Source organism: Pan paniscus, chromosome 11 (genome assembly GCF_029289425.2).
Source record: "Pan paniscus chromosome 11, NHGRI_mPanPan1-v2.0_pri, whole genome shotgun sequence".
Classification (NCBI taxonomy): Eukaryota; Metazoa; Chordata; class Mammalia; order Primates; family Hominidae; genus Pan; species Pan paniscus.
This window is the reverse complement of record NC_073260.2, coordinates 86,433,180-86,460,382: the sequence shown is the minus strand read 5'-3', so window position 1 is coordinate 86,460,382 and position 27,203 is coordinate 86,433,180. Positions and strand designations below refer to the sequence as shown.

General features: G+C 46.6%; 2 long non-coding RNA genes and 1 other non-coding gene across 5 annotated transcripts in view; 2 read left to right on the top strand and 1 right to left on the bottom strand.

The window, feature by feature from the left end:
* The window catches only part of LOC117981686 (uncharacterized), a 70,830-nt gene extending 55,010 nt beyond the window's left edge, over positions 1 to 15,820 (bottom strand). For both annotated transcript variants that reach the window (XR_010109147.1, XR_010109148.1), the window contains exons 1-2: positions 15,636 to 15,820; positions 14,698 to 15,085 (exon numbers count right to left, since the gene is read on the bottom strand). This is a non-coding gene — a long non-coding RNA (uncharacterized LOC117981686). The remainder of the gene's footprint in view (positions 1 to 14,697; positions 15,086 to 15,635) is intronic.
* Positions 15,821 to 17,250: 1,430 nt separating this feature from the next.
* Positions 17,251 to 27,203, top strand: part of LOC117981687 (uncharacterized) — a 124,958-nt gene continuing 115,005 nt past the window's right edge. For both annotated transcript variants that reach the window (XR_008619722.1, XR_004673298.2), the window contains exon 1: positions 17,251 to 17,497. This is a non-coding gene — a long non-coding RNA (uncharacterized LOC117981687). The remainder of the gene's footprint in view (positions 17,498 to 27,203) is intronic.
* LOC112440890 (U8 small nucleolar RNA) lies at positions 22,271 to 22,404 on the top strand. The gene has a single exon (XR_003028882.1). It is a non-coding gene; the product is annotated as a U8 small nucleolar RNA (small nucleolar RNA).

Genomic DNA, 27,203 nt, shown 5'->3' with positions numbered 1-27,203 from the left:
CTCTTGGGAGGCTAAAGGAGATATCATAAATACCCTGTGCCCATGATACGTGATAGAGTAAGGGCTCAAAGATATTCACCATCGGTGCCCCACTATCACTTCAAACTCAGCCTGTCCAAGCCAAGCTCATAATTTCACTCCAGGCTAGATCCTTCTGTCTTTTGCCCCCTTCATCCTGCTAGTGCCCTCACTTTGGGGTCACCTCCTACCAGGCCTTGTTCATTTACGATAATATCATCCCACGTGTGTCCCACATCGCCAGAGCTTGTCCATGCCCAGGCTCTTGCTTTCTTTCACCCTGGAGCCCCAGTCACCTGATCCTGCTAACTTTTGTTTCAAAATATCCCCTTCTCCCTCTTTTCTTTCCACCGTCAGGGCCCCTGTCCTAGCTGTGTGCTCACTGGACTCTGAGTGGCGGAACAGCCCCTGATACCACCGTGGCCCACCTACCTCTGATCTCTGGCCTTTAGATTTGGCTCTCACAGGAGCTAGGAGTCCAGGCACCTTCCTGTGTTTTCTACAGCTCTGATTCTTTTTCCTGGCAAGTTGGGGCCACACACTAACCTGGCAAAATGTGGGAGAGGGAGCGAACTGTAGAATTTGGAGGTGGGAGCTCCTGATTGTAGACTAGGCTTGCCAGGGGATCCAGCAAGTCCTTTATGGTTTTTGGACCTTGATTTCCCCACCCGCACAGTGGAGATGAAGAATTTCTCAGTCTTGAAGGCCCCTGCCTCCTCTGATGTGTGGCGATTTATCACTTGTGGTCTCTTCCAATTACGAGGCTCATTCATGGGGCTTCTGAGAAGTCCCTTTTCGCTCTCTTCCTACCTTGACAGATTTGTCTTCTAAGGTGAGTTTCTCTTTTGTCGAGTCCTTCTCAGACCTCATTTCCTATCTCTGACTCACTCCGCTTGGCTTCTTCCCCTACCTTATAGCCTAGGGTGTGTGCGTTGATGTACAAATGTGTTCTGATAGTTGGCATAGCTTCTGCCTCTGTGTTCTCTTGGTCTTGCAGACAGTCTCTGCCTCCTGTCTGTCCTATTCCATCTCAGCCCCACACTGACAACAACCCATGGGATCTTTCTAAAGCTTAAATCTGAGCTTGTCACTCCCCTGCTGAAAAAACTTCGGTGGCTTTCTAAAGCCCCAGGATCAAGGTTATCTCCTTACCCTCCTTTTCAAGCATCCCACACCCCTCTACAGTCTGGTCTCAACCTAACTGCTCTACTCATCTGCTCCCGAAGAGATGGGCCCCCAATTCCTTTGCTGATTCCATCCCTGTGCATGGAGTGTGCCCTCCTCTCACTTCTGTGTCCAGTGACATTCTGTGATGTCACCCACTGGGCCTCAGATCAACTGTTACTTTCTTGGGAAGCTTTCCTTGATCTCTTCATTCAAATAAAAATGCTGTTACTTGTGCATTCCTGCAGAATGTTATTCACTCTGTGGAGAAGGATCATTTTCTTTCTTCTTCATCTCATGATAAAGGTGGGGGCAGTGTCTGATGTGGCCAGGTGGTCAGCACGTCGGTGCTGCTCAGTATACATTTGGTGACTAAGGGAATGGCTTCTTTATGGACTTCCGGCTTTTGTCTCCCTCCCCAGCTGGGCTACTTGAGAGGCCTCCTTTAATCTACCCACCATAGATAGATCCTCTTGAAGGGCAGCTGGGTTCATCTGCTGCCAAGCCCAACGTATGTTCCACATTTAAACAAAGGAGCAGGAAGAAGCAAGGATTAGTGCAAGATGCTAGTCATTGAGCACACAGACACCTGCTGGCACAGGGACCTTTGGCAAAATCCCCAGCAAGTGCCCGCAAAAGCCAGTGGTCGATGGTGCCCACAGATAGGATTCCCACTGGCTGAGCTGCGGAGCCTGAGCACCTGCATCCTTCCAGTTCTAGAGAGCTGGAGCTGGTGCTTGAGATCAATGTGTTCCAGCCCACTCGTTTTATAGATGCAGAAGCTGAAGCCCCAAGAAGGCTTCCCAAGACCACCCAGCAAATCAGGGCAGCGCTGGGAAAGAAACTCAGGGCTTTCATTCCCTGGGCTCGTCCATCTTCACCAGGCTGTGGGGTTTTATGAGTACTGTTGTAATTCCTGGATGTTTTCCTTCACGAATAGGGATTTCCCTAGAGCTGGATTAATATGACCTTGAAATTGGCACTTACCTTTGAAATTCCAAGAGCAAAATCACTGATGGAGGGAATGAGGGAGGGGAGAGAGGGGGAGGGGAGAAAGAAAAAAAGGAGAGAAGGAGGAGAGAAACAAAGAGAGAATGAGATAGGGACAAAGAAAGAGACACAGGGCCAGAAAGAGATAGAGATGAAAAATGATCAAAGCCCAACAAAGAGATCAAAAGAGAGTCAGAAGGAGACCACCAGACAGTGCGTGAGAGAGATGGGAAGCAGAGACGAGGGAGACTACAATAACAGAGCCCTCTCTACAACTGCCTGCCTCCTTCCTCCACAGGGCCCCTGGGAAATCCTTCAAAGGCAAGTGCAGCTGTTGCCAGCTCTGGGTTCTGTGGGGCCCATAGGATGACGTGGCCTGAGGCTTCATCACTGGAGCCTGGGGCTTCAGCTTTCCAGGTAATGCGTGGGTTGCAGCAGCTATGGGAGTATGAGGTGGGGCTCTGAGAACAGTGCTGAGGGGCAGGAACATCTGGCCCTGGTCTGGGGTCTGGTGCTGCCTGGCTGGGGGTCTTGAGGAGATTTTTACTCCAGAGCTTGGGTCAGCTGGTCCCTAAAGTTCTCCTAGCTTTGAAATTCCTGACTGACTGAGCCCATGAGACCTAAAGATAAAGGGTTCCATCCCTTCTTGGATGCTCATCCCTAACCACTACTTTGGGATCATGTCAGCCATCAAGGATGTGGTCAGAGAGGCATTGTCCACCGAAGGAGACTAACTTCACCTATTGATTTCTCCAGCTAAGAAATCTTCTTGGTAGAAATGTGAAATTACAGACCATCAGAGCTGGAGGGTACCAGGCACATCTTTCTTGAGTTCCTCATTGCTCAGATAGGGAGACAGACTCAGAGAGCCCATCATCAGGCAGGAGCCAGAAGGTAGAACTTGGATCTGCTGGCCCGGTCATGGACCCCAGAGCACCAGGCTGCATGCTGAGTGGCAGCGAGGGAAGTGGACAGGTTTCTTAGGCAGCAAGAACAGCCAAGTCCCCAGAAACATCCCCATATTTGGGGAGGGATGGTACTGCTTCTCCCTTCTCTTTCCCTATTTAGGCTGTTTCAGAGCCACTTGGACTGTCCAATTTCATTGCCCAGGAGCTAGTTCAGCGGCAGCTGGCTGCTCACTACCCCTTCAATCACCAGGAACCCAGACTTTCAGCTCCTCTCTCTCAAAGGCCGGCCAGTCCTCTGGGCATAGTCTTAGAGGAGGCTGCCCCATGACTGTGTTTTGGGGGTGCTGGGTAGTGGCTGCAGAAGGCAGCAGATGGGGGTATGTTGAAAAGAAGGAAAGGGTGTTCAAAAGATGAAATTCAGACATACAAATCCGTCTATATTACCCACCACAAGTCACCAAATGGTGGAGTGGACTTTCTTTCATAGACATTCTGAGGCTTTTTCTTTGTTTCTTTACGTATTCATTCAGACACATATTCATTCACTCATGTAACCAACCAACCAGTCATTCATGGTGTGCATGTTCAGTTGTGATGGTGGAGGTGGAGGGGGTGCATTGGTGGTGATGATGGTTGTGGTAGATAGGTTGTGTTGGTGCTGCTGGTAGGGGTGCTTTTGTTGGTGGTGGGTGGTACTGATAGGTGTTGGTGATATTGTGTGTAGTGGTGGTAGTGGGTGGTTGTACTGATGGTGGGCAGTGGTGGTCGTAGGTGAGTGTTTCTGTTGTTGGGTGGCATTGATGGGTAGTGGTGATTGTGGTGGTGTTGATGGGTGTATCAGTGGCAGAGCTGATGATGTAGATACTGGTGGTGGTGAGTGTTATCTGTGGTGATGGTGATTGGAATAAGAATAGTGCTGATGGGTGTTTTGGGAGTAAACGTGTTGCTGTTGATGGGGGTATGGTGACAGTGATCGTGGTATCATTGCTTATGATGATGGTAGGTTTTGCTGGTAGTGGTGATGGATGTAGTGGTGGTGTCGATGGGTAGTTGTGGTTGTGGTGGTATTGATGATGGTATTGTTGATGGAAGTTGTATTAGCTTTCTATTGCTGCTGTAACAAGTTATCACAAATTTAGTGCCTTAACACAGATTTATTATCTTACAGTTTTGTAGAGCAGAAATCCAACATAGGTTCACTAGGCTAAAATCAAGGTGTCAGCAGGCTTAGTTCCTCTCTGGGGGCTCTTAGGGAGAGTCAACTTTCTTTTGTCCTCCAGCTTGTAGAGGCTACACCCATTATTTGGCCCATGGCCTTCTTCCTCCAGCGATGTTGCAAAGCCAGCGATGTCATATCTGTCTGACCCTTCCCCCACTGTCCATCTCTCTCTTTGAACACAGACAGGGAAGGTTTTCTGCTCTCATAGACTTGTGGTTAAATTGTACCCACTCAGGAAACCCAGGATAATCCCGCCATCTCAACGTCTGTACCCTTAATCACATCGATAAAGTCCCCTTTGCCATGTAAGGTAAAAAATGTACCAATTCTGGGGATTAGAGTGTGGATATCTTTAAGGGAGTAATTTTTTGGCCCATCATAGGGGGAATGACGGTAGTGACGATGGTGGTGACCATGGTGATTGTGGCGTTGATGATGATGAGTGTAGTGATGGTGGAGGGTGGTAATAGTTGTGGTAATGGGGAAGAGCGGGTGGTAATGGTATTGGTGGGTGGTTATAGTTGTAGTGTTTTTGAAAGGGTTATGGGAGTGTGGGCAATGGAGACAAATCCACCACTTTGGTTCTCTGCACATTCTCTGGTCAGGAGGGAGCCATGACCTGGACAGAGCATCTATATCTGCAGATGGATGGTGCTCAGGGACATGAGAGAGGGAAAATGAAAAGCTTTGAGGGCTTGGAAGAGGTAGATGTCCTTGTTGGCAGGGGCTTAGGAAGCTTTCTGGACTCTGAAGTATGGCTAGCCATTAAAAAAAACTCCGTAACATTAATAGCTTTGGCTGGGCACTGTGGCTCATGCCTGTAATCCCAGCATGTTGGGAGGCCAAGACAGGTGGATCACCTGAGGTCAGGAGTTTGAGACAACCCTGGCCAACATGGTGAAACCCCGTCTCTACTGAAAATACAAAAAGTAGCTGGGCACGGTGGTGGGCGCCTATAATCCCAGCTACTCGGGAGGCTGAGGCAGGAGAAATGCTTGAACTCAGGAGGCAGAGGTTGCCGTGAGCTGAGATCACACCACTGCACTCCAGCCTGGGTGATACAGCAAGACTGTCTCAAAAAAAAATTAATAGCTTTACTGCTTTGTATTTGTAATACCTGCTAATTAAACACAGTCAAGCAACACAGAAAAGTGCAGAAAAGAAAAATTATAAAGTAACCAAAATCTTACTTCACATAAGGTTGGGGAGGGAGGTCATCTCCATACTCAGAGGTGGAGGTTGGGAGGTTCCTTGCTCAGAAGGACATTCCCTTCCCAAGGGAGGAAGCAGAGTGAGCAGTGGAATGAAGGTGTCCCGGGGTAGGGATGGTTCCATGTCCTGGGAGAAAGGGGCGGGCACATGTTCAGTGCAAGTGGGCACACAGCTGTCAGAGCCGGGCAGGGGTGAGGTGGGGTGAAGCAGAACAGGCTCTCCCCTGCCTGCCCTTTGTCCTGTGATCTGCCTGGGTGAGCAGATAAGCTTCAAGGATCATTGCATTCTGTGCGTCACTCTGGGGGTGGGGGGTACACCGAAATGTGTCATGCAGGCCACTGCGGAATTGCAATGAACAAGAAGGATCTAGAAAGGGACAATACCATGTCCTTTTCTCTTTTCTCTCTAGCACCATCCCTCCCTTCCTCTGCCCTTGAGCAGAGCCTCCCCAGAAACCCAGGCATTTCTGCCTATTCATGGATCTGTGTGAGCCTAAAGGAGCATCCCCGACAATGACCTTGGGGGAAAAGACCTTTTGGGTCCTACTGATGCTAAGGGGATACCTGGAAGGTATCCATGCAAAGGGGCCAAGAAAGGTTCAGAGTTTTAAAGGTCCCTTAAGATGATCAAGCCTAGGCCTTTTCAATCTTTCCCTCGTTGTTTATTCTTTAAGTTGTGACATCCTTTTGTCAAGCAACATTTTCAGTGAAAGTCCAATATGGACACCAACAAATAGGAAACTGCTTTGAGTGAAGCCAGGGAAGAAGTCTCTGCCTAGCTGAGCACCTAACACCTGGCTGGTCAACTTACTCCAGGCCTTGGATCGGGGTAGGAAATGGGGGAAGCATGCTTGACTTTCAGGGCTGTTAGGGATGACATAATATATATAAAGCTCAGGACTCTGTAATGTGGAGAGACATTGAGGGCTTCCTAGCGGCTTGGCCTCACTCTAGGCTCTGTTTGGGAGGAGGGGACAGGGGCTAGGAGCCTGGAACATGGCCCTGGAGGGTTCCTATAGAGGCAGATTATCATTCCAACAGTTGGCCCCCAGGCACCTCCTGCCCCAACTTAACACATACTTCCTTTCTACCTACATCCTGCTGCCAACCTAGGTGGCCTCAGTGTCCCCTGGACTTAACACTTCACTTCAGCCTTACAGTCCAGGATCACCTTTGATAACAATTGCAGCAGCTAATGTTAATGGAGCACTTGTCTCGCGCCAGGCCCTGTTCTTAGTTCTCCATACACGTCATCTTGTTTGATGCTCCCAATAGCTCTTCAGAGGGAGCCTTGCTCTGTCACCCAGGCTGGAGTGAAGTGGTGCAATCTTGGCTCATTGCAACCTCTGCCTCCCAGGTTCAAGCGATTCTCATGCCTCAGCCTCCCCTGTAGCTAGGGTTATAGGCGTGTGCCACCATGCCTAGCTAATTTTTTGTATTTTAGTAGAGATGGGGTTTCGCCATGTTGCTGAGGTTGGTCTTGAGCTCCTGAGCTCAGGTGACCTGCCCTCCTCAGCCTCCCAAAGTGCTAGGATCACAGGTGTGAGCCACTGCACCCAGCCAGAGCACCATTCTTCTACTCATCTTATGCATGAGTGAGGACTCACGATTTGCCCAAACTCATGCAGGTGAGGAGAGCTGGAATTTGGTGCAAGTACCATAGTGCCTGAACCAACACCACCTGAGGCCTCCCCACCTCTGAAACCTCAGCTGCCACAGCCCACTCCTTGGCCACAGGGTCCCTCTGCACCTCATAGAGACCTTTAGGTCTTTTTTGTAGCTTCCCCTCATTTCACTCAGTCACTTAGCCCCTCCTACCTTCACTTTACCTGCCTAAATCCTTAGACCCATACTAGCAACCTCACCAGTGCTCTGAAGCCCCAGAGCTATTACCAGATCTAGTGAAAACCCTGTTTCCCTACCTGGAAGGAGAAGCAAAACTGCTCATTTGAAAGCTGGCTGCTTTGGAACCTTCTGAAAGGTCTGCAAAAGTCATCTTCTGTATAGAAAAAGTTTTCTTTGTTTAGAGAACTCCTTTGAGAGCCTTTAGGTGAGGCACAGGGCATGGGCAGGGGCCCTGGCAGCTCTGGATAGAGGATGGGAGAGCAGAGAGGGTCAGGGGAGGTGACTCCCAGGTCTACCGCCTCACACACCTCTGGGGGCCCATCCACATGGCCTTGTCAGTGTAGCCTCTGGGACTTAGCGTGTTTTACCCCTCTGGGAAAGGGGGTAAAAGGGAGCTTTACCCCCCCACCAGTGAGAACCTCAGCAGGACTGATCACAAAGGCTGTTCCTCAACTCTCCCCTGGAGTATGAGAGGGAGTAGTTATACTCCACCTTATGCACCTCCAAAATATAATCCAGAGTCCTTCCTTTGGACCCCAAGGCCCTATGAAATCTGTCCCATACCTCATCATCTACCAGGACCACACCGCTTCCTGCTTGCCTCAAACACCAAGTGCAATCCGGCTTCCACACTGCCTTCGCACCTTGGCACCTGCTCCTCTCTCTGCCAGAACTTGCACCCCTGGATATCTAAAGGGCTGCTCCTTTCTTTCTTTCTGTCTTTGCTCAAAGGTCACCTCCCCCAAAGGGCCTTCCTTGACCTGACTAGCTAAAATCACACACGGTCACTGTCTCTTCACTCTGCTTAAATTGTCTTCATAGCACTGATCATTATCTGATGTCAAAGTATAATTTCCAAAGAGTCAAAAACATGACTTTCATAGAAGCATCTAGCGGGACGTGTCAGTGATTTATTTAACTCATTAGTGAGGAATCAGCAAGATGACAGAGCTGGTTCAAGAGCGGATATGAGAACCTGCTATATGTAATCAATGGAAAGAGAGTGCTGGAATAAGATGGCAAAGTTAGATACTAAATTGGTTAATGTCCTATAGGATGATAAAACTGCAACCTTTGGGGTTATCTTTTCTTCAGATAGAAACCATTTGCATCTCTGCTGGACAAAAATCATTTGCAGCTTATTAATCTTCTTGAAGTTAACATTTAACTTCCTAGAGTCTGGGCCCTAATCAATAGTAAATAGTAAGTCAAGCCAAAGTGACTCTCCTAGAACAGCCCTGTCTAAAAGGACTTTCTCTAATGAAGAAAATCTGCACCAAACAATAGGATAGTCTCTAGCCCCCAAGTGGCTGTTCAGCTCTTGACATGTGGTTGGTGTGATTGAGAAACAATTTTAGTTGTTTGAATTAAATTTTAAGATATTTAATCAATATAAGTAAATAGCTATTATATATTGTTATATGTATTTTACTATAATATTAAGATAACATGAATAATTTAATATTTATATATAAATTATATGTAAATATATAATTTATGAGCCGGGGATGGTGGCCCATGCCTGTAATCTCAGGACTTTGGGAGGCAGAGGCAGGCAGATTGCCTCAGCTCAGGTGTTCAAGACCAGCCTGGGCAATATGGCAAAATCTCAACTCTACCAAAAATACAAAAAATTAGCTGGGCGTGGTGGTGAGCACCTGTGGTCGCAGCTATTCAGGAGGCTGAAGTGGGAGGATCACCTGAGCCTGAGAGGTGGAGATTGCAGTGAGCTGAGATCATACCACTGCACTCCAACCTGGGTGACAGAGTGAGACCCCATCTAAAATATATATATTTATTTATTATATTAAATATATTTAATTCATGTAATTAATGTAAAGTTAATGTAAATGGCCAATTTACAATTAATATAAAGTTAATAAATTAAACTTAAATGGCCAATGTGGTGAATGGCTACCGTATTGGACAGCCCAGCCCTAGAAAGTCACAAGACAGTTAGGGAGCTTGTTAGACAATGTTTTGAATCATTTTCATGTTTTGAATAATTTTTTCTTAACTCTGACAGTATATTATGTGTTTATTTGCTTGTTTATTGTCCTTTGTTCCTAATAGAAAGTAAGTTTTGTGATCGAAGGGACGGCTTTGTTTTCTACATGTCCTAGCACTTAGGAGGGGTGCCTTGAGCACAGCAGGTGCACAATCAATAATTGTTGAATGAATAAATAAACACAAAGTGGCTGGAATCTTATCAGAAGCCAAAGCAATAAGAGACTCCCCATGGTAAGTTTGGCAGATGAGCTTTAAGCAACAGTGATGCCTGATGTTTAATTTTAAATGGTTTTCTTATTCTGTAAAGTAATCCCCTGCTGTTAACCTCAGACCTTCAGTGATGTATGTGGCGGCGGCTAATGGTTCTTGGGGAAGTGAAGGTCTATGAAAGAGGGTGGGGTGCAGAGTTGGGGGGAGGACATGATGACATGCAGGGGGTTAGAAGGATGGAGTTGGGTGCAGACATGCAGAGCCAGGGTAGATAGGAGGGGCTCCGCAGAGGGATGGGGGTGCTTCCTGGGGATCCTCAAACTACCAGGGAGAACCCCAGGCACCCACCCGCAGTTAAGAAGAAACAGACTCACGTCATTCACTTGGGATTGTGTATTAGTCAGGGTGGACTAACTACAGTAACAGTCCCGAAATCTCAGTGGTTTGACATGGTGAGTTCCCAGGAGAGGGCCCTGGCCTTGGCCGACATGGTCTAGTTGGGGCAGAAACAACTCTTCATCTATCTCTACAGGGTGAAGGTGCATAATCCACAAATCATTTCTCTCTGCCCTCGGGCTGCACTGGAGCCTACATTTATATATGGGAGTGTTTACCCAGGGAACTTACAGGGGATCCACCAGAAGGCTCACTGGGTGCAGCAAAGCCAGGAGAAGCCCCTTCCTCCTGCCTCCCCTTCCTCCTGCCTCCCCTTCCTGACTCCTCCCATTCTCCTTTCCCTGGGGCCTGAGGCAGCACAGCTGACTCTTAGATCTCAGCCTCTTCCCACAGCACAGGTGTGACTTGGCTGGGCCATGCCTTCCTTGGGGTAGGGAAAGGATTATTTCTATTCAAACCCCCCTCACCCTGCTTTTCCAGGACACAAAAGATGCAGGCTGTACACTGGGGATGGTGGGAATGGTGGCAGGGTTGGCACTGGGAAGTGGCCTATGTCTTGTCCTTGGCTCCTTGGCTGCCTGTGATGACTGAGGATATTACAATTTGCGTGGATGGGACTGTTTCTCTCTCTCTTTCTCAGGCTAACCATCAAATGCCCCAGGTAAATGAGACAATGAGATTATTGAGCTGTACCATCCCTGGGAGACTGAGGACCTAGAATCATTCCCAGGGTAAAGGCTCCAGAAGGCAGGGTTCTCAGCAGCCCTGTGGCCCTGCCCCTCATTGTGCAAAGGACAGACCTGGGCCTGGAGAGGGGAAGGGACTAACCGGGGGGCACATGGTGGGCCAGGGTCTCCTGACTCCCAGCCATGGCTTCCCTGTCACCCTGTTCTCCTGAAACCTCCCTCAAAGGTGTCTGTTCTTTGGGCTTGTCCCCTGGGTCTCTTTTCCCTGTCATCAAAGGGGGCCAAGATGAAGTGGGAGGAGGAGAGGTGGTGGGATGGATGCAAAGAGAGAGGCCTTTTTAGGCTGCAGGAACCTCCACAGGACACTGGAGTCAGAGACCTTCTCCATGAGGTTCTTATCTCTGGGGGGACCCCCAAATCACCCTGCTGTCTGAAGGGAGGGGCCGTGGGCAGGATGGCAAGCATCAGTTTCTGGCTGTGCCTAGGACTGGAATGGGGTCCCAGGCTGCCACATGGCTGTACTTCTCTGATGTGTGTGCTGCCCTCTCTCCCCCTGCCCCTGGGAATTCCGTGTTCCCTTTCCCTTCCCATCTAACAGAGGAGTCCTCCTCCATCAGAGTTGAAAGCGCCCTTAGAAGCCATCCAACCCCCTCAATTTACAGCTGGAGAAAGAGAGGTTCAGAGAGAGGAAGGGGCTTTCATGCGTTTGTACTGCCAGTCAAGGCAGAGCTGAGACTGGAGCCTGAGGCTTCTGCACCAGCTAGGGGTTTTCCAATGTGCTCCGGGCTGACTCTTGCCCATTCTCTTATCTTGTCTCATCTTGTCTCATCTCATTAAGGATGAGGGGCTAGAGAGAGAGCACTGAGATGGGATCTTGAAATTGACTTCTGAACAGCTCTTGGCTTTTGTACAGTGAGAGAAACACTTCCCCGGCCCCCGCCCCCCCCCCGCCCCCTCACCCAAGCCCAGAAGTGAAAACCACCCCTGGCCTCCATTCCAGTTACCCCTCCTTGCTGGCCAGGCTGTCTCTGTGGGGTCCCAGGAAAAAGTCGTGGGCAGGGGACAAGTGAGGAATAGGAATGGGCCACTCCTTTGGGGAGGAAACTCCACTGGGCTTGAGCTCCTGGAACCAAGGAGGACAGACTAGCAGCTGCCTGTTGGGATAGGTTCTTTGGAATTTCATGGAGTTCTTTAGATTGGAAGGCAGAGGGAGGAAAGCATCTGAGATTGGGTCCAGGGAAGAAGGAGCAGGGGCAATGGCAAAGGCCTCTTGTTGCCCCAGGTGGATGAGAAGATATATTTGGGGACTCTTCCTACAGGGAGTCTTCCAAGCTTGACTTTAGGGTTCCTTGCAGCAAAGACCAAAGTCAGAATAAAAAAGTCAGAATACACTTGGTTCACTCTGTCATTTATGGTCAGGATGCTTTTGGCTGTCACAGAAACCCCACTCAAAAAAGTTTAGGCCAAGGCCAAAGGGAATTATTGAAAAGATACTGGGCTTTTCCATGTCACGAAATCATGGAAAGGCCTTGCTCATGTCAACAAATCATGTCCCTGTAGCTGAATGCAGCCAGGACTGTCTTTCGTCTCTGCTTATCTTTGTGTCAGCTTTGCCGCTGATGGCTTCTTCTACACTAGAGGACACAGTGCTGACCACTCTCCAGTGTCCCACAGCTCAGAGCTTTATACCAAGAGACAGACGGTTCCTCTTTCCCCAGGTCCTGTTGGGGAAATCCCTAGAAGGACTCAAACTGGCCTGGGCTGGGTCAGGCAGCCACCCATGGCCTGAACCATGAGGTGTTGGGAACTGTCTGCAGAGGACAGAAAATCACAGTGAGTCTGGGAACCTCTTTCGAGGGAGCCCTCTCTAGTTAATTTCTTTAGAATGTTTGTTAATGTCTCCTACATGCCACACCTGGCCAGAGCTGAACTGTGAGCAGCCTCAGATTTAGGGTGACCACAGTTTAACAGAGGAGCAAAGCACAAGATAGTAAGTTCTTCAGGCCTGAAAGAGAGCAGATATGGTGCTCTGGGAAGACAGTGATTTTAGAATCAGGTGGAGAGAGCAGAATGTCCAAAAGCTTGGGAGAAACTGTGAGCTTCTAGCTCACTGGGAAGGCAGCAGGCGATGAGACTTGGGAACAAGGCTGTGGAGCTTCAGATTTGACCTAGAGACAGGGGGAGCCATAGGAGGCAGGGAGGGGATGGGGTCAGACTTGTCCAATTATGTCCTATAGAGCCTAGTGCTATGTTGGACATCAAGTTGCTAAGTGGCCCTGTTTTAGGAATTCCCTTTCAATGATGTGTGGAGAGGAGAGCCTGAGATTGCAGACAGGGGAGTGGATGGGTAGGAAGCCACAGGCATATCCTAGGGTAGCCTCAGCACTCCAATGCACAATTATGGAAACACGATTATTAGCAGAATTGAGCTCCTTTGTTTTGTGCAGTTGTGGGAGCCAGGAGACAGCCACTACTCTATAAGAAAGGGAAAAAAGATTGCTCTGTGAAACTGAATTCATCAGCTGAAGAAGCTGCATTTGGTCTAATTCTAACATTTCACTCAGCTTTCCTTCTCTGGCCCTACTCTTCAAAACCTTCCGGTACTCCAGAGTAGGCTGTTCCCACCGTCAGCAGCATAGAAGAATGCAGAACAAAGTTCTGCCTCCCTAAGGCAAGGAGGAAACTCTTGTCAGGCAGGAGAGCACTTGAGGACCTAGGGGAGGAGGGCGGAAGAAGGGCAGACACAGGGATTCTGGCTTCCCTCCCCGGGGACAGGAAAAACACAGGGCATCTTCCTGGAACATCAACTGTTATCAAAGATTTCAGGAGAAAAAAATTCATAAATCATTTTAATACTAAGATCAGATGGATATATTATGGAGTAGAATGCAAGTTTTGCATGCTTTTAAAAAAATTATGGTAAAATACACGACAAAAAATTTTACCTGAACCATTTTAAAGTGTTCAGTTCAGTGGTGTTAAATATATTTCCATTGTTGTGCAACTGTCATGACCATCCAGTTTTATAACTCTGCTATCTCGCAAAACTCAAACTCTACCTACAAAACAATAACTCCCTGTTCCCCTTCCTCTCATCCTTTGGCAAACACCATTCCACTTTCCTTCTCTACGAATTTGACTACTCTAGATGTCTCATAGAAGTGGAATCATACAATACTTGTCTTTTTATGACTGGCCTCTTTTGTTTAGCATAATGTCCTCAAGATTCATCCGTGTTGAAGCAGGTGTCAGGATTTCCTTCCTTTTAAGTTGGAATAATACTCTGCTGTGTGTACGTATGCCACGTTCTGCTTATCCATCCAGCCATAGGCGGACATTTGGGTGGTTTTCCCTTTTGGCTGTTGTGAATAATGCTGCTATGAACACGGGTGCATAAATATCTGTTCAAGACCCTGCTTTCAACTCTTTTGGGTATTTACCAAGAAGTGGAATTGCAGGATCATGTGGTGGTATAATTCTTCAATTCTTCCTCTTTTTTTTTTTTTTTTTTTTTTTTTTTTTTTTTGAGACAGAGCTTTGCTCTTGTTGCCCAGGCTGGAGTGCAATGGTGTGATCTCAGCTCATTGCAACCTCAGCCTCCCAGGTTCAAGTGATTTTCCTGCCTCAGCTTCCTGAGTAGCTGGGATTACAAGTGTGCACCATCATGACTAGCTAATTTTTTGTGGGGTTTGTTTGTTGGTTTTTTTTTTTTTTTTGTATTTTAGTAGAGACGGGGTTTCACCACATTGGCCAGGCTGGTCTCAAACTCCTGACCTCAGGTGATCTGCCCACCTCGGCCTCCCAAAGTGCTGGGATTACAGCGTGAGCCACCACGCCCAGCTGGTATTATAATTCTATGTTTAATGTTTTTTAGGAACCACCACACTGTTTTCCGTAGTGGCTGTGCCATTCATTACCCTCAACGTGCATGTATCTTCCATATTCTCACTAACACTGGCCATTTTCTGTTTTTGATACTAGCCATCTTAATGGGCGTGAGGTTTTAGCATACATTGTTAAAAGGAAAAGACATATCTCACCTCTGATGGCTGCTTTGAGTCTCCTTCTCAGAGCCTCAGGGCTTTCAGAGCAGAAAGAGAAAGCATCCCAAGCCTGGGTGCAGCACTTAGTGGGTCTGCAGGAGTCGCTTACCCTTCTCCTCCTGTTCTTTGCAGCTTGCTTTCACAGCCTTGAGGGCAGGATAGGCCACACATAAGTGTGACGTGCAGCAGAATGAAATGCCTTTTATCATCAAGAGTCACAGCCTTAAGCTCAGAGGACTGGGAATCTCTCCCACAATCCGGAAGGCAGGACATCCAGAAGGCAGCTTCGTGGAGGAGTGAGATCAAGCTGGGCAGTGAAGGCAGAGAGGACTTTTCAGGCAGGAAGTGGTCTTAGAGGAGAAGAAGGCTGCACCTGAGCAAAGGCCTGGAGGTGGAGAGAAGGAAAAGGGTTTTTCCTTCTTAGTTACACAAGCAGGTTTGAAGGATTCCAGCGGGCTCTGGACTTACCCCTATCCTCCCTACCCCACCAGCCTAGTTGAGCCTTCCTCTCAGTAAGGGATGCCAGCATCTTCTGGCTCCTTCTCCAGCCCTCCAGATCACCCCCCCTTTCTCGAAATGCTTTCCTTGCCTCCTTGACACCTGGCTCTTTCTATTTTTCTCCTCTCCTTAGGCTGTTTCTCCTTGTCTCCGCCAATTCTTCTTTCAGCTCCTGAAGAGTTTCCAAGGGAGAGGACTTGGCAGCTGTCTGCATATGATGTCCTTGTGCAAACCTGCGATTGAGATCCCAGGGAAGGGGCTGTCAGCAGTTGAAGGGGTGACTAGCCCTGTGAATGTACGCTTAATTTTTGGTGCCTTCTGGATGTCCCCAGGCAGGAATCTCTGCCTTCTCACCTCCTTTACCCTAGATAAGGCAGCCTTTCAGCTGAGCTGAATTGATTCAAGCTCTCAAAGTCATCTGATTAAGGGGACAGTACCTGATGGCATCAAGCAAAGGTGTCAGGGGTCTTGTGATGGAGACAGACACGAGTTCGCCCGGCACCCACACAAAAAGAGGAGAGCTGGATTTGGGAAGAGGCAGTTATAGTCACTGTGAAAGGCAGTGTGGGAGATGCACCTCGTTGCTACGGGAACTCAGAGGAGGAAGACGTCAATCCAGCTTTGAGGTGAGGCTTCAAGTAGACTTGACAACCTAGCTGGGGAGATGAGCTGTATGAATCCACACATGGAAACTAACCAAAGGCATATGTTCTCAGAGGCATCAGAGTTACAAATAAGTTCTTTGAGTATCGGAAGAAGAAGGCATTTTTATCCTACTTGGGAATGAAGGTGGCACCACAATTTCCTGGATGGAGTGAATTTGATCCATGCCTTGGCAGGAAGGAAGCAGAGACGAGGTGGAAATAGAATGACTAGGGAAGAGAGTGAGTGGAATCCCAGGGCAGAAATGCATGCAGTATGTCCAGTGAGCAGTAGATGATCCAGGGTGGTTGGAGCCTTTTGGTGATGGGGAGCCATAGAAAGTTCTTGAGGAGTAGAGTGATGGGCTTGGAGGTGTGCAGTGATTGGCGAGTTGCTTCTCATGGCAGTGTTGGGACTGCCATTAGCTGAAAGTATTAGGTTTGGGAAAGGTGAAATCCAATCTGCATGGACTCATCAGCAATGATTTCCGGGCTAGTGAAGGGGAGGAAGTCTAACCCTTTGGAAAGCACTTGCTTGAGGCACTGATGCACAGCTCCTGCATAGCGGATCCTCAGTCTTTCTAAAGATGGCGTTTTAACCTAGTTTCCTGGAACTCGTACAACTGAATACAGTATTTGATGTTTACAAAATTGAATTGGAAAATCTCGAACACGGCAGAAAAAGCTATTATTTCAAGCTTTCTGTTGGCTCTGTTTTAGCTTGTGTGTCTATGGCTGGAGAGGCTGGGAAAAGACCGTGGTGGAGGAGCTGGGTGGCTGGGGGCAGGGAAGACAAAGGATTCAGTTCTGGACGTGTTGAGGCTGAGATTCATGGTGGCTTGCAAGTGGAGATATCCAGCAGACTGTCGTGCTTATAAATTTGAAGCTTCGGATAGTGGTTTAGGAGTATATTAGCCAGCATTCTTCTAGTTATGAGTCATAATCCTAACTTTGACTGTCTCAAGTCAGAAAGGCAATTTATTGGCTCATGTTAGTGGAAAGCCCAGGGGTTGGTTGGTTCTGATATTAGGCATGGCTGGACCTAGGGGTTCAGTGATGTTCAATGATGTCAGTTATAGCCTGTCTGTCCATCTCTCTGTCTCTCCACATCTCAGTTCTGCTGGCTGTATTTGGCTTCATTCTGCATGTAGGTTCTCTCCACCAGATAAGGCTTAGTGTCTCCAGGGGAAAGAGGCTAATTTCTGCCAGCAGCAGAGTTCTGGGAGAACTCTGATTGGCCTGGATCAAGAATGAATAAGAGTGCCCCAGTCCTGAAGTTAGAGGACAGGGCCATTGTGATTGGCAGTTCCCCTGTGACCATGTGGAATTGAGAATGAGCAATTCCCCAAAGCAGAAGTGAGGTGTCATTCCTAGGAATGTATGCTGGATCAAGAAACAGTACAGCATCCACAGGCTGTGTCAGGGTGTCTTCACTACACAAGTGAGGATTCTGCAGCACAAATAGATGAGATCATCTAGGGAGACTGTATATAGACAAGAGAGAGGAGGGCTAGAGCTTAATCTGCCAGAGTTCAGGGAGGAGACTGGCCAGGACGAGGCTTCCAAGAGCTGGGAGAGTCTGGAAGGGTCCAGGGTGACCCAAGCCTCAGGAGGAGATAATGCGGAAGTAATCCTCTGCAGAGAGCTCCAGTGATATGGTAATGGAAAAGTAATTTTACAATCGAGTGATTGCAGAGCTTGGAAAAAGCTGGGGACAAGGGGGTGATGGGATGGAAGCCAGCTTGGAGGGGCTATGGAAGGAACAGGGAGTGCTGGAGCCAGAGAGGTTGCTGAGTTTCTGTTTTTGATTTAATGAGGAGACACCTGATGTGTTAATGCTCAAGGGAGAGGATGAAGTTTGGGGAGAGGGAGGGGATTCTGGAGTAGATGGCAGGGCTGGAGTTAAGGACAGAGGCAGCAGGATTACCTTTGTCTCCACAAGACCCTGTACAGCTGCATGACATGCAGAGCAGAGTCCATCTTGTTCACTTAATATTATATGCATTTCCCATTTGCAATGTAGTATTCATACTTATCTTTTAAAGTTAGTTTTTAAATGACAAAAGCAACACATGCATATGGTAAAACAAAATGCAAACAGTTCAGAAGGAATAAAAGATGAAAATGAAAGTCTTCTCCATCCTCCCTCAGCCTGCCTTCCTGTAGGGAAACTGCTTTTCATTAGTTTCTTGGGAATTCTTCCCAAAATTTTTAATGCATATACAAGCATATATGTGCATATATTTTAAAATAAACAAGTGGGATCCTACTGTGCATACTGTTCTGCACCTTGCTTTTTCACTCAATGCTGTATCTTGGAGATACTTCCTTATTAGCATATAGAGAGAGCTCACTCCCTTTCAAGAGCGGGATGCTGTTCTGTTGTGGGGATGGAGCAGGGCTTGTTCGACAGTTCTCTACTATGTGGACTTTCTATTGTTTCTAATCTATTGCCATTAAAAAGAATACTGCAATATACCTTTTAACATACTTATTTTTGTGCACAGGTGGAACTATTTTTGTACATAAAATTCTTAGGAATGGAATTATCGGAGTTAAAGAATATATACGTTTAGAAGTGTGATAGGCAATGCAAAACTGCTCTTCAAAGAAGTCACATACATGTGAATATTTTGGAGCTTAAGTAGGAGATACACAGGTGTTTGTTATATTACTGCCCATATCTTTTGTATGCTTGGATAGTTTACCCACATATGCACAAGAAGTCACAATATTTACACTCCCACAAACAGTAAATAAACATGCCCTCATTTTCCCAAAAGGACATTAATGAGATTTTAAATCTTTGTCCATTTGAAGGGTGGAAAATGGTATATCCCTATCACTTTAATTGCATTTATTTAATCATGAGGGTGGCTGATCATTTTTTCAGTAAATTGCTTTTGCATTTCATTAAGTCATACTTTAATGCCTACAGACAGTTTCATTTTATACATGTGCCTTAATTTACTTAACTGTCTTCTTGTGGGTTATTTATATGGTTTCTGAACAACTGTGAATATCTTTGTATGTGAAGTTTTTTCTCTTCTCTTTTTTGACTTTTTTCTTCAGTATACCATTCCAGAAGATGAATTGCTGGGTCAACAGTGTGAACATTTTTATGACTCAATATATATTGTCAAACTGCTTTCTCAAGGGGCAGTACAATACACAGTACCCCCAATTTTATTATTCTCTTCTCAGGATTAGGTATTGTAAATACAAATTAATTATTTTCTAATTTTATAGGTAAAAATGGGGCCTTAATTTCATTTGCATTTTTCTTATTCCCAGTGAGGTTGAATATTTTAATATGTTTGTTTATTAATTGCATTTCACCTCTCTGAACTGTCTTCTTTTCTGCTCATTTACTGATAGCACATTCTTACACAAAGGAAATAAGATGATATCTTATCAGGGAAACCTCTTTCCTCAGGACCTGTGACATTCTGGGAAATTATTGACTGATATCAGATTATCAAAGTCAATCTTTTACATGAGAAAACTGGGGAGGGAGTGATTGAAAAGACTTAGGCGATACAGAGTGAAGACAGATGGGAGAACTGAATGAGTTAGACTCTAGGTAATGATGTGGGTTGCAGATTTGAGGGAGGTGGGAAAGAATTTATGAGTCAGGATGGAAATTCCTGGGTGGCATAGAGAACATGGAGGGCTCAGGGTTCTCCACCTCTCAGCTTCCAAGTGGAGCCCTCTGGGGGACCCCGACAGCAATGGCTGGGTTTCAGAATGCTGACCTGGATGTTATCATTTCTGCCATGTGCTGCAGACTTGAAAACAGATTGGACCGAGGAAGGATTTTGCTTAAGCTTTGGGTAAGCAGTTACTGAGCACCGTCCCCTTCTTTATCCAGATAGCCATTTAGTTTCACCATTGTTAAACAATCTCTGTTAATTAATTTGATATCTAGATTCATTGGTATTATACTTTCTTTTATTACTAATTTTCATAGATTTCTTTGATCACTTTTCATATATATATATATACACACATATATATAGACACACGTGTGTGTATATATATATATACATGTGTAGTATCTATTCCTACTATTTTATTACTGTTCATACCTTCATTTCTGTGTGTGTCTGTGTGTGTGTATATTCACCTCTTTTGGGGGGAATTGACTGTTCATATTCATTTTTCTTTCTTTTGGATATTAATTATTCATTTTCAAGTAATCTTTATATATTAAAGTTACAAGACTGTCATATTTTTCACAACATTATTTTTAATTTATTTGCGTTTAATTTTGTTTGTTTCTTTCACTTTTTTTTTTTTCTTTTGAGATGGAGTCTCACTCTATCATCCAGGCTGGAGTGCAGTGGTGCAATCTTGGCTCACTGCAGCCTCTGCCTCCCAGGTTCAAGTGATTCTCCTGCCTCAGCCCCACCACGCCCCACCATGCCTGGCTAATTTTTGTATTTTTAGTAGAGACGGAGTTTCACCACTTTGGCCAGGCTGGTCTCGAACTCCTGATCTCAAGTGATCTGCCTGCCTTGGCTTCCCAAAGTGCTGGGATTACAGGCTTGAGCCAAATGCACCTGGCATCACTTTTTGTTACTGAAATGCACAATCGAGCTTGTCTAATCTGTGGCCCACGGGCTGCATGCAGCTCAGGACAGCTTTGAATGTGGCCCAACACAAATTCCTGAACATTCTTAAAATATTATGAGATTTTGTTTGTTTGTTTTTAGCTCATCAGCTGTCGTTAGTGTTAGTGATGGCGGTGGTGGCCTGGCTGCTGCCATGATACTGGCTGCAGTGGGTGAGGGGTAGCCAGGGCTGCCCGCTTCACAGAGCCAGTGAGAGCTGGGAACAGGCAGAAGCCCTGCCCACTTCCAAGTTGGAGGTATGGGAGCCCCACCCTACTGGGGCAGCTGGAGCTGCCCAGCCATGGCTGCAGACCCAGACCTCTCTGCACTCTAGGGGCCCAGGAAGTCCCCTGTCCCTGAAGGCTCTGAAGTTACTGCTCTTGCTGCCTGGCCTCTCCCCACTCCCAGCATCCACTCCAATTTTGGAGCAAAGTTGTGGCTGAGCCCAGGTGCTGTCATGACCCAGCTGGGTGTGTGCACACTTAGGGCAGTGCTAACACGCCAGCTCCCTGCTGCTTCAGCCCCCTCCAGACTTTGAATGCAGATGAGCAGGGGAGAGAGGCCAAGGCAGGGATAAGGGCGGCTAGGGCATGTCTGCAGGCACCCCTCAGCATGAACAGCCTGAGCACTGTGGGCACCATGGATGGCAGGTTAATGGCAGCAGGAGACAGACAGGCTCCTGGGCAGAAAGGGGCGTGTCCCTGATGAAACCCCCGCTTCAGGCCAGGGACAGCCTGGGGTCCAGGCTGCCAGTTCTGCCGACCACAGTGAGAACTTTTGGTGCTTTTTCTGGGTCTGCCCATGGCTGCCCATGGACCAATCAGCACATACTTCCTCCCCTCTGAGGCATGTAAAAACCCCAGACTCAGCCAGACTTGCACAGATGACCTGTCTGCAGAGAGGAGCTACCCACTGTGGGTCTCCTCTCTGCTGAGAGCTGGACACTTGTTCGGATGACCTGCCTGCAGACAGGAGCTACCCACTGCGGGTCTCCTCTGAGCTGTTCTATCACTCAATAAAGCACTTCTTCACCTTGCTACCCTCCACTTGTCTGCATACCTCATTCTTTCTGGATGCAGGACAAGAACTTGGGACCTGCTGAATGGCAGGGCTGAAAGAACTGTAACACAAACAGAACTGAAACATGTCCTTTGCTTGCCACATTGCGGAAGATGAGAGAAGAGAGAAGGAGAGAAGAGTTTCAGCCCTTTGGGGATCCCAGACCTAGGAGCTCCTTGAGCCAGGGCTGTGACACCCTTTTTGGAGTTCTGCAGTTCTTGGAGTCTCCAAGCTTCCAGGCACCACCATGTTCCCCAGTGCCAGCCATAGAAACTGCTTGCAGTACGCCTGGTCCCGCTGTAGCCTTGCAGGGAACTGGCACCCATGCCAGTGCCTGGAGCTGCCTGCCCTGCTGCAGCTGGAGTGCCTGGCTGTGTGCAGCAGCCAGACCTCACGTTCACTCACTCACATACCCCTTATCACTCTGCACCTGAATTGCCCTTGGCAGGCATGGGATCCAGGCTTTTCATGCAAGGTGAGCAAAGCCTGCCAGGCCAAGTGGGCAGAACGAGCCCAGTGGGCCCAAGCAAAACTCAGGCAAAGGTGCCACAGAGGTTTCCAGCCAGAAAAGTGACACCCCAAGGATCCTGTGACAGTAGTGTATTTTATGTGTGGCCCCAGACAATTCTTCTTCCAGTGTAGCCCAGGGAGACCAAAAGATTGGTCACCCTGACATAGGGCTTAAGTGTAAGTTTCATGAATTCTGACAAATGCATATACCTGTGTAACCCACATTTCTATCAAAATATATAATGCTTATCGATGGGTGGGATAATCCTTACCTGTTCCTCGTTTTGGAGGGCAGATAGAACATGATTATTGGAGATGCATGAAATGTGATTAATGCCTCTGCCTAATCAGGACTTGCAACACCCTGAGTACTCCTCTCTGATTCTTCAGGACAATCACTACTTTGAAAGAAAAAAATGAACATATATATAAATATTTCTATTACCCTAGAAAGTTTCTCTGTGCTCTCTTCCAGTCAATCCTCACCCTCCCACTGCTCTGCCAGAGGCAACCACTGCTCTGATTTCTATCACCATAGATCAGTCTTGCTTGTTCTAGAATTTCATGCAGGTGGAATTGTAAAGCATGGCCTTTTCTGTGTCTGGCTTCTTCCACTCAGCATGATGTGTTTGAGATTTACCCATGTTGTCACGGTTGATGTGCTCTTCCTTTTTATTGCTTAGTGATATTCCATTGTATGAACATAGCACAGTTTGTTTATTCATTCTCTGGTGGGCCGACGTTTGGGTTGTCTCTAGTATTTAGCTATTATAAATAATGCTCCAATGAGCACTTTCGTACAAGACTTTTCGTGGACATATTTTTTTGGCTAAATATCTAAGAATGGTTTGCGGGATTATATGGCAAGTGTACATTTAACTTTTTTTAGAAACTGCCATACTGTTTCCTAAAGTGATTGTACCATTTAACACTCGCCCCAGCAGTGTATGAGGTTCTAGTTTCTCCATATCTTGCCAACATATGGTGCTATAAGTTTTTTAAATCTTAGTCATTCTAGTGGACTGTAGTGGCATCTCATTGCAATAATGATTTTCATTTCCTTGATGACTTAGGATGTCAAACTCTTTTTCATGTGGTACATTTGACATAGAGACTTTAAGTTTTATGTAGTTGAATTCATTAACCTTTTCTGTTATGAATTTTATTGATTTTATACTGAGAAATCCTTCTTTTTTTGGTAGAGATGGGGTCTTTCTATGTTGCCCAGGCTGGTCTCTAGAGATCCTTCTACCTCGGCCTCCCAAAGTGCTGGGATTACGGGCAGAGAAATCCTTCTTAATATCCAAAGCTAGTAAATATTTTTACTTTTATTTCCTTCTAGCCCTTTATTGGTTAAACTCTTAAACATTACACTCTTTAACCTACCTGCATTTTGTTTTAAATTGTAAGAAAACTATTTGTCCTCAGGAACTTAACCAACTAGACTGTATATTGAATAATAACTTCTTCCTTTCTTCACCTATTTGATCTACCACATTTATCTTAAACCAACTTTTAACCTATCATTGGGTCTATTTCTATGATCCTGTTAGTGTTGATTTTTCCACCAGTAGTACAGTTTCAATTGTTAGGATTTTAGAGTTTATCAGGTAAGCAAGTCTACCTTCATTACTCTTTATTTCTTCAAAAATTTCTTTGCAATTTCAGCTCATTTACTTGTCTCCTCTAACTGTGGAGGGCTAAATAATGACCCCTCAAAGATGTCCAGGTCCTCATCTCTGGAACCTGTGAATATGTTACTTTACATGGCAAAAGGGACTTTGCAGATGTGATTAAGATTCTTAAGAATTCTGAGATGGGAAGATTATCTTAAATTATCTGGGAGGGGCCCTATGTAATCACAAGGGTTCTTGTAAGAGGGAGGCAGGGGTGTTAGAGAGAGGAAACCATAGAAACAGGGATTGGAGTCCTGAGGCCACAAGCCAAGGAGGACAAGCACCTTCTAAAAGCCAGAACAACAGGGAGCAGATTACCCCTTGGAGCCTCCAGAAGGCACCAGTCCTGCCAACGCTTTGCTTTTAGCTCCTTAAGACTCATCTTGAACTTCTCATCCCCCACAACTATAGGAAAATAAATTTGTGTTGTTTTAAGCCACTAAATTTGCAGTAATTTTTTATAGTAGCAGTAGGAAGTTAATATACTACCTTAAAAATTATTTTTAAAAATGATGTTCTAAGTGTTTTTCCATTATCATTTTGATTAGAACTGTATTGAGCAGAAAATGTAATTTGTGAAGAATTCACATTTTTATACTATTCAGTCTTGCTACTGAGATTTCTCCAGAAAAGCATCTCCATGTCCCTCTACTTCCGCTCATCGCCTGCTATCGCTGTTGGGTTTCTCGGGGTAGTCTTCAGGTAAAGGTTTGAGTGCAAGTAGTCTATTTAGAAGGTGATTCCAGGAAACACATGTAGGAGAGTGAGAAAGTAAAGCAGGGAAGGGAGGCTGCCAATAAAGGGAGTGTTATCAGCAAGTGACCATCATGGGTGACTGGCATTTCCTCTCACTGGGGAACTCTGGGAACCCACATAGATCATGCAGCTCAGGGCTATCCAAGTTTTCCATAGGGCACAAAGGCTTCACCTGAGTATTGGGAATGGAGGGGCATCCGGGTGCAGACCACACCATCATTCCTAGTGAGATCATCACAGCAGCCTGTCTCTGCAATCACTGGCTCTGTGGGCAACTTACTTCCCTGCCCCGAGTCCCAGCATCCTGGCATTTCTTGCCTCCTCTAAAGGAGGTGACATTACAAAAAGGAAGAAAACTCTAACTTTGCACAGGATGTTGCAGCCAGAACAGCTTCCCAGAGGAGGTGAGCTGCTGCCAAGTGGCTGAACAGGTGTAGCAGCTGATCTTTCATCCCCAGCATCATCATGGATACCTGATTTCCAAGTACAGCATCTGCATCTCTCTGCCCAAGGACTTATCCTGCCTGCCAGAGTCTATGGCAGGTCACAAGCATTGGAGAATTTGTCCTCCCTGCAGTCTCCTGCCAATGACTGGCTGAGGTTGGTGTGCACATACCCCAGCTCCTTGCTCCTGGAAGGTGGGAGGTGGAGCACTCAGAGGCATGAGTTTGGCACCAGCTCCTAGAGTTCCCCAGTGGGTTAAAGCTTTACAGTCTACCCTTTGCTGGCTGACTCACTTCCCTGCTCCACATCCCACTCTCCAATAGGAGTTTTCTGGGGTCATCTCCCAAATAAATGCTTACACCTGAATCCTTGTCTCATAGTCAGCATTTGGGGTAACCCAAACCAAGATAGTAGGCAATGGACCAAAATGGCCAGGGGTGAGGTGGAGGCACACCAGATCTGGGGATCAAAGGCAGGCACCACTGGGCTGAGAGAGGGAGATTTTGAGTCTGTGGTGTGAGCTGAGGGGGTTTTGGCCCCTTCCTTTGTACTTTGTTTTTATGGCTCCTCTAGCCATTCCTTCTGTTTGGCTGGCTGGTCACCATGGCTATTTGGGGTCTGACCCTGAGACTGGGGTCCTAGTAGTGGTTCTGGCCCCTGGGCCAGCCCCTTTGAACACCCAGGAGGAGTGAGAATGTCTAGAAAGTGGTTTGTTTGGTTTTACTGAGGCAGCAGGATCTGCAGGCCACCTGGACTTCATTTTGGTAGAAGAGCTGAGAACAAATACTTCTCCATTTGGGAGAATTTAATGCGTTTCTGAGGGGGGAGAAACATCAGCAGAGATTGAGCTAGTGCTCCAAGGAGGACATTCGGCTTGTACCCTCCCTGGTAACCATGGGGATGGAGGGACTGGGAGCCTGGCAGGATCCATATCCCATAAAAATGTTGCAAGATGAAGGGCCTGCAGATACCCTCCGACAGCATGTAATTGATGGGGTAATCAGAACTCCTCCTTGGAGGGCTGTGAGGGAAGAGGAGCTGTGATTCAGAGCCTTGGGGGCTTGGATGTTTAATGATGCACTGGGAGCCCATAAAGATTTAGATGAGAATGATTTGTCCATTTAGGATGCCAAATCTATCTTAGCACCGCCCCTGGAAGGTGCCGCTGCTTCTCTGACTTCTCTTGGAACTCTGGATGCTGAAATCAACTGACCTAACATTTGAGGGGCACCATGTAAGGGCGCAGCCAACACATCTGGAGGCTGAAAACTGCCAGCTGGCTGCCATGAGGGAACTGAAGCTGAGAGAGAGTAAGAATCTCAAGCCAGAAAGGCCCTTATAGAGGGGTAGCTGAAGTCCAGGGAGGTCAAGTAACTTGTTCAAAGTCACACAGTGCACCAGGGACCATTAGCACCAGTGATAAGTTTAGTTGGAAGAAAAAAGGAACTGCTAAAGTCTAAGCAGGGAGAAGAGTGGGCATGTTTCCTTCTTAGAATGCAGAGGGTAATCTACAGGGCACTAAAGACAAAAATAATAGCTTTTGGTGTTTTAAAATTTGAACATTTAAACTGCTTCCCTAAATGCAAAATACATATTATGATACTTTGAGAATCTTTAATGGTTAACTCAGCAATTAAGAAGGAGCCTATTAATATTTTTAATATTTGGCAACTGACTCATGAAATGGATTAAAGATGGCATCCAAGACCAAGCACGGTGGCTCATGCCTGTAATTCCAGCACTTTGGGAGGCTGAGGCGGGCAGATCACTTGATCCCAGTTCAAGACCAGCCTGGGCAACATGGCAAAACCCAGTCTCTACAAAAAAATGCAAAAATTAGCCAGGTGTAGTGGTGTGCACCAGTAGTTCCAACTGTTTGGCAGGCTGAGGTGGGACAATCATTCGAGCTTCGAATGAGGCTGCAGTGAGCAGTGATCACATCATTACACTCCAGCCTCGGTGACAGACCGAGACCCTCTCTCAAAAAAACAAAAAAACAAACAAAAAAACAGGGATCCACATGTCCAAAACATTTCCAGTGTCTGGAAACACAAGGGCCTGAAATAAGATAGTGGTAGTTTGCTGCACTAAGGGATGAATGAGGCTGGCCCTCTCAGAGGGTCCTACCTGGCCTTGGGCAGGGAATCTTAATTTTTTTTTTTTTTTTTTTTTTTTTTTTTACTTTTTTGATTCTAAAAGCAATGTATGTTACTGTAGGAAATTGGGAAAAAGAGACAATATGTAAAACAAAAAATTACTCATTAACTTCCTCCAACCTCCCCCAAATAACTATTCTTAACACTTTT